The sequence below is a fragment of the Sphaeramia orbicularis genome, chromosome 7 (genome assembly GCF_902148855.1).
Source record: "Sphaeramia orbicularis chromosome 7, fSphaOr1.1, whole genome shotgun sequence".
In the NCBI taxonomy this organism is placed as follows: domain Eukaryota; kingdom Metazoa; phylum Chordata; class Actinopteri; order Kurtiformes; family Apogonidae; genus Sphaeramia; species Sphaeramia orbicularis.
The window spans coordinates 33917427-33924846 of NC_043963.1; positions in this window are offsets into that span (position 1 = coordinate 33917427).

The window sequence follows — 7420 nt, forward strand, 5'->3', positions numbered from 1 at the left end:
AAATCTGTCTAAATCTGTTAGTGAGCACTATTCCTTTGCTGAGATAATCCATCCACCTCACAGGTGTGGCATACTAAGATACTGATTAAACAGCATGATTATTGCACAGGTGTGTTTTTGGCTGGCCACAATAAAAAAGCCACTCTAAAATGTGCAGTTTTATCACACAGCACAATGCCACGGATGTCACAAGTTTTGAGGGAATATGCAATGGTCATGCTGACTTCAGGAATCTCCACCAGAGCTTTTGCCTGTGAATTGAATGTTCATTTCTCTACCATAAGCCATCTCCAAAGGTGTTTCAGAGAATTCATGAAGAAGACTGCGTGAGGAAAATGGTGGTCACACCAAATACTGACTGGTTTTCTGACCCCCCCTGGACCACCCAATACAGTAAAAGTGCACATTTTAGAGTGGCCTTTTATTGTGGCCAGCCTAAGGCACATGGATGGATTATCTCCTCAAAGGAATAGTGCTCACTAACAGATTTAGACAGATTTATGAACAATATTTGAGAGAACTAGGCCTTTTGTGTACATAGAAAAAGTTTTAGATTGTCGAGTTCAGCTCATGAAAAATGGGAGCAAAAACAAAACTGTTGCATTTATATTTTTGTTCAGTGTATGTATTTCTAAAAGTGATTAAAGACTTAACATTAGATGTAAAGTCATTTTAGGTCTGAGCTAAGTGATTAATAACAGTAATTTAAATTTTACCAAGGATCAGTAACAAGATGTATTTACAGTGAAATTGCCATGTCACCTAAATTAATTATAGTTATATAAAAAAGGAGCCCTGTGATGAACTGGCGACTTGTCCAGGGTGTACCCCGCCTTCGCCCCTATGTTGCTGGGATAGGCTCCAAGCGACCCCCGTGACCCTAGTGAGGATAAAGCAGGTTCAGAAAATGAATGAATGAATAAAAAAGGAAAACAAAAATATTTTTGTATTTGCAAAAAAAGAACAACTTGGAAATGTCCAACAGCTCTAAGTCTGTTTGATGCATCTTTACATTAAACTCTCCAGGGTCCGTGATCAGATCATGTGACATTTTCAAAGGTACCATTTATTGAGCATGTTTGTGTTTTTACTGAAATAAGTAGTATGTGTTTACAATTCATGTCTGATGATTTGTATGTATTTTTGGACCCAGTATGATGATAAAGTAGGTTAGAGTGAAAAAAACATTATCAGATCATATAGGTGAAGATGTGCTGAAATAAACAAATGGTAAACCTTTCCATGTGGTATATAAAGGCAAAAAAAAAACAACAACAACTAAAATAGACTCAGACCCTTAAGGGGTTCACATGTTTTAACTTTGCTTTTTCACATTACTTTGTCACAGTACTGAAAGTTCTTATTTTATCTGCTAGATGGCGCCATTACCTCAGCTTTGCATATTAAAATCACGCAACTAATCATTCCCATCCACTATTCTTACAAATCTAAACGTTTAATCTGTTTAGTAGAGGGAAAACATGTGCCAATGAAAAAATTCACTGATTTTATTTGTTGTAATTAACCCATTAAAACCCAGTGCTACATTTATGTCAGTTCCCAAATGAAATTTTCTCTGTATCTAACCTTTCTCAAGTGTTTTATCACCATTTATTAAAATATTATCCCCTGTGTTCAGCATTTATTCAGTGAAAATCAGGTATTTTCCTATATTTAATTTAATGAACATAAAAATATTCAGAAAAACCCAGATTAAAGTTAAGGGTTTTTAAATCAGAAACAGAGAAAACGGCAGAAAAAGTGACTTTTTCATTAAAATTTGTCATTAATTGAGCATAAACCAAGTGCGTCCATCCACTGTCATTGATCCAACTCCGTGGGTTTTACTGGTGAATCAATGTTGTAGAAGATGGCGGTGTTTCCACGTTCACTACGAAGCCTCTGAACATCTGAATGGGTCATATCTGATGACCATGAAAAGGTGAATAACTGTATTTTACACCAATTATTGAGAAGTATTGATAGGATTAGTGGATCAACAGGTTTTAAACAGTTTAGATCAGTAAAAGGTTTTGGTCGCTGGTGAATATTTGGGTCTTTATGGGTTAAAAACAGGAATGTGAACCTTGTAAATGTGGCTAAAATGTTAATAATATTACACATAATGATAGATTTGAGCATAAGCACAGATACTTTTGTGTCACAGTTCAGTATTGCTTTTGTGGCAAAGGTCAACTTATCAACAACACAGTGTATTAGCTCAGATAACATGTAAGTATATATGAGATAAATTCACACACCTCCTTTTTAAGCCTCCTGAAATAGTCTTCACACAAGCTAATAAAACCTATAGAATCCAGTGTGAGGAAACAGATAGTGAATAATAGATTATGCATTCATAATCATAGTTGATAAGATGATGTTTATTGTGGTGCAGAGTCACTGGTCTTTTGCACAATACTGGTGGTGACAACAAAGGTCTGTTTACGAGACCTTTGACGTACATTTGAAGGCATTTGTGTCCACAGAAAAAAAACCTCCTCAACAAAAAGTTACACTTCTTTATGAAATCCAGTGAATATTAAACAGATTGATGATGAATGTGTCACAATCTTGCGGCATTTTAATCGTACAAGATGATCTTAGTTGCGCATTTCACAAGGTTGTGAGCACCCTGAATGATGGTTCCCTTCCAGCATGCTCTCTGGTTTTGGCAGTGCTGGTGACATTAGTCAGTTCTATCTGTTTGTGAGTGAACAGAGACTCCCATGCAAAGCCCTCAGGCTGGGTGTGGTTCTAACCACAGGAGCCTGACACCAGTGGATCAGAACAAGAACACAGCAGAGTTCATTTGTTGCTCATGGCTCTCTTTTACTTTGGATTGGAGTCACAGTCATGCTCTAATACGGGGCTGAATCTGAACAAAGAATACTTATGTACCACCCTGAACATAGATTTTCCATTTTGTCGGGTTTATATCCTCAGTTGATCAATAGCGATGTTTGACCTAGAGCGGGGGTGTCAAACGCATTTTAGTTCAGTGGGCCGGACCTCAAGTGGGCCGGACCAGTAAAATAACAACATTGAAAAAAGTAAAATTACATTATGATAATGTTTACATCTACAACGTTTCCTTAAAAATCTGAATAACATGAACAACCTGAAATGTCTTAAGAAAAACAAGTGCAATTTTAACAATATTCTGCCTCAGTTTATCAGTTTATCATTTACACATGTGCATTACAACTTACATTACAACTACAAATACACAAAACATTTAATAACAGGCAGAGTATTGGTAAAATTGCATGCACTTCTCTTAAGACATTTCAGGTTATTCACATTTTTTGTAAGCTAGTTTGTTAATATAAACATTTTCATGTAATTTTACTTTTTTTACACTAAAACAAAGATAAAATCTGTAGTTCTCATTCTTTATAGGTTATTATGATAATATTTTACTGGTCTGACCCAATTGAGATTAATTGTTCTGTATTTCGAACCTGAATTAAAATGATTTTTTCACCATTGATTGTTAATATTTTCAGAGTAATTCATCCTATGGGCCGGATTGGACCCTTTGGCGGGTCGGATTTGGCCCCCAGGCCTTATGTTTGACACCTGTGACTTAGAGTATTTTCCTTCAGATTTCAGAGTGTTTATCTACACATATTGTCCCAAAACACACACACATATCATAGGTACACTACATACTGGGCCTTCATTTATTACCTTGGCAGTGCTGAAGTGAAGGGTGTGGTGGGAAAAATGTAACCTGCAGAAACTTCGCCAAAACAATCCGGTTATGCAGAGAGCGTGTCAAACGTGCTGGTATCATCTCTTTTCCCTGTTCCCTGTTCTCCCCTACAGCTCATCTCTGTCCTTCTATTTTCATTCTGTCTACTTTTATTCTTCTCCTATCTCACTCCTGTCCGCTGTAATTTTTTTATGTGCAAATCAGAAAAAAAAAAAAAAAACATTCAGAGGTAAATGAGAAGGAAAACCTGGCGAACACATGTACGGCAATTTGTTCAGATTATGACGCTTAAACTCACTTTCCAATTTTTCTTTTTTTTTAGCAGTCTTTAATGGAGGCCTCCTTTTCATGTGACTGGAAATCTGCCAACTCAACCTCTAAAAAAACACATTTTTGCAAGGTCTTATGATCCAGTTAAAATAGGAAAACAACCTTATCTGGACTGTGCTCACTATTATCATTATTATAACTAACCTATACAGACCCAGTGCTACTTTTGTGGCAGTTCCCAAATGAATTTTCTCTCTATATTTAACCAATCTCAAGTGATTTATCACCATTTATTGTAATAGTAGCTCTGTATTTTGCATTTTTAAGTGAAAATCATGTATTTTCCTGTAATTATTTTACTGATCATATTGGCATTCATAACAGCTCAGATCAAAGTTGAGGGTTATTATATTAAAAACAGAAAAAAATGAAGAAAAAAATGACTTTTTTGTAATATATATCATTAACTGAACATAAACCAAGTGTCTCCATCCACTGTCATTGATCCAACTCCATGGGTTTTACTGGTGAATCAATGTTGTAGAAGATGACAGTGTTTCCACGTTAACTACGGAGCCTCTGAACGTCCAAATGGGTCATTTCTGACGACCATGAAAAGACGATAAACTGCATTTTACACTAATTATTTGAATGTATTGATAGGATTGGTGGATCAACAGGTGTTAAATATTTTAGATCAGTAGATGCTTTTGGTCGCAGGTGGATGTTTGAGTCTTTATGGATTAAGTGACTTATCACCATTTATTACAATATTATCCTCTGCATTTTGCATTTTTTCAGTCAAATTCAGGTATTTTCCTATATCTAATTTACTGATCATGTAGATGTTCATGAAAGCTCAGAATAAAGCTAAATGTTATCATATCAGAAAGAGAGAAAATTGAAAAAAAGTGATTTTTCAGCAAAGATATCATTAACTGAACATAAACCAAGTATCTCCATCCACTGTCACTGATCCAAGTCCATGGGTTTTACTGGTGAATCAATGTTGTAGAAGATGACAGTGTTTCCACGTTCACTACGGAGCCTCTGAACGTTCAAATGGGTCATATCTGATGACCATGAAAAGATGACAAACTGCATTTTACACCAGTTATTTACATGGATTGATGGGTGGCTGTTTGGGTCTTTATGGGTTAATTATGGGTTAATCAGTATTTGCCTTTCACTTCAGATCATTAGTTCAGTGCACTCATGATCACAGACGAATAGAGTGAATGATAATGAGTAGGAGGGTGGATGACGGATTCATATGTAGAAAACAAGAACAAATGAATTCACATTTCACTAACAGTAATGAGGAATATCATTTGAGACTTGGTGGGGGGGGCAGATCACCATCCCTGTCCTGATACACCAAAAATATCTTTGTCTCCTCAGATTTTACACCAAACTAATAGGATTTCTTACATTTCTTGAAAGTACCCATGCTCTGTGTGGGTAGTATTAGTGCCTCAGTTTCATATCAAACAAATAGACAGAATAAAACAGCAATTTTAAATGGACAAAACTACTGGGACACAAGTGTCATAATTGTATAGCCTATTGCAATAAATATTTTTGCAATCAAAGTGTTTATTTTGTCTTCAGAATCATTTTTTGTTTTGTCATCTATGCTTACATAGTCCTTCAGTGTTTGTTTTTACTGAATCTTACCATGTTGAATTGTCGTCCTCGAGTTTTCTGAAATTTTTGTCACTTCCTGACCATAAATAATTATTCTAAACTACAAGTTATCGTCTGGTTCTTTCAGCTCTTTCTCAGGAAGAGAAATCATTCTTTAAACCTATTGATTTGAGATTTATCTAGATAAATACTGACATCTGCTGACATGATGGGAATGGAAAGCTGTAGGTGTGATGTGTCCCAGTATTTTTTAGTCTTATAGTGTGTGATACTAAACTCTGCATCTTTGGATTTAGAGATGTCTGTAAAATATAATATCACTTATGCCTACAAAGGATTAAAATGACAATACAAGGGTCAATTCTCATTCTTCTTAAAGGTGCGGGAGACTTTCGTGACAAATTTTCCATCAAATCTGTAAAACCTCAGTCATAGCCTAAGTATCACTAATCTGCAAGTCTTTCTGCGATTACTCACCTGAATCTCTTGCATTATGGTGAACAATTTTGAAGTGCTGCAGGGAGGTTTGTGCAGTGGCAGCAGCAACGCGAGTCTTCATTTCCCACAATGCAGGTTGCAACGAAAAAATTCCGTAGATACCCAAGTTACCTCCCGGCTTTGAATGTAAACACACGGGTTTGTTTATGGCAGATGGCACTTTGAAGTTGTTCACTGTAATGCAAGAGATTCGTGTGAGTAATGACAGAAAGACTTACAGATTTGTGATACTTAGGCTATGACTGAGGTTTTACAGATCTGATGAAAAATTCGTCACGAAAGTCTCCCGCACCTTTAAGTCAAAACAATAAAGGAAAAAGTCCCAATATATTTAGCCATTAAATGTAAGTTTAGTGTTTCTTTACTATGAGGTAAAAGCATCTGCAAAACAACATATTTTCATGCAATAAACAAATTATTTTTTGCACTTGTTACACATAGAAAAAAATGTTACGCAAAACAAATGTGTCTAATTCACTCCACAAATAGGCGCTGCTTTAAGGCTTACTCATCATTTTAATGTTGCAATGGCACAAACTATTTCTAATTTACACTTGGAGAGTTTATTCCAGGGGTGCAACACTCATTTTAGTTCAGGGGCCACATACACACCAATATGATCTTTAACAGACTGGACCAGTAAAATAAGCACAAGTAAAATAATAACATAACAACATTTAAATGTTAATAAACTGCAAATGATTCTCTTTCATTTTAGTGTGCAAAAAAAGTTAAATTACATCATGAAAATGTGAATAACCTGAACAACCATGTACAACCTGAACATTTTTAAAGAAAAATAAGTGCAATTTCTCAGTTTATTATTCACACAACGTACAGATCACAGTGCATCTACAAATGCACAAAATATTTAATAACAGGCATAAAATTGTTGTAATTGAACATATTTTTCTTTAGAAATTTCCAGTTGTTCAGATCTGTTCAGGTTATTCACATTTTATTGTGAAAGGATTGTAAGTAAATGTAAATCTTTTCATGGTCTAATTTTACTTTTTTAAATGGACTATATTTGCACAAAATCAATACACTGACTGTTGCTACCCGGGCACATTGTTTTCTTTTGTACTCATTTGTGCTCTCTTTGTCTGTTCTTTTTGTTGTTGTTTTGTTTGTTTGTTTATTTGTTAAGGGTTTTTTTTTTTTGGGGGGGGGGTCTCTTTTGTTTGTTTTTGTTACAATTTTGTAATATTCTGCATAAAACTCAATAAAGATTTAAGTTTAAAAAAAATAAAAATAAAAAATAATATATATATATATATATATATA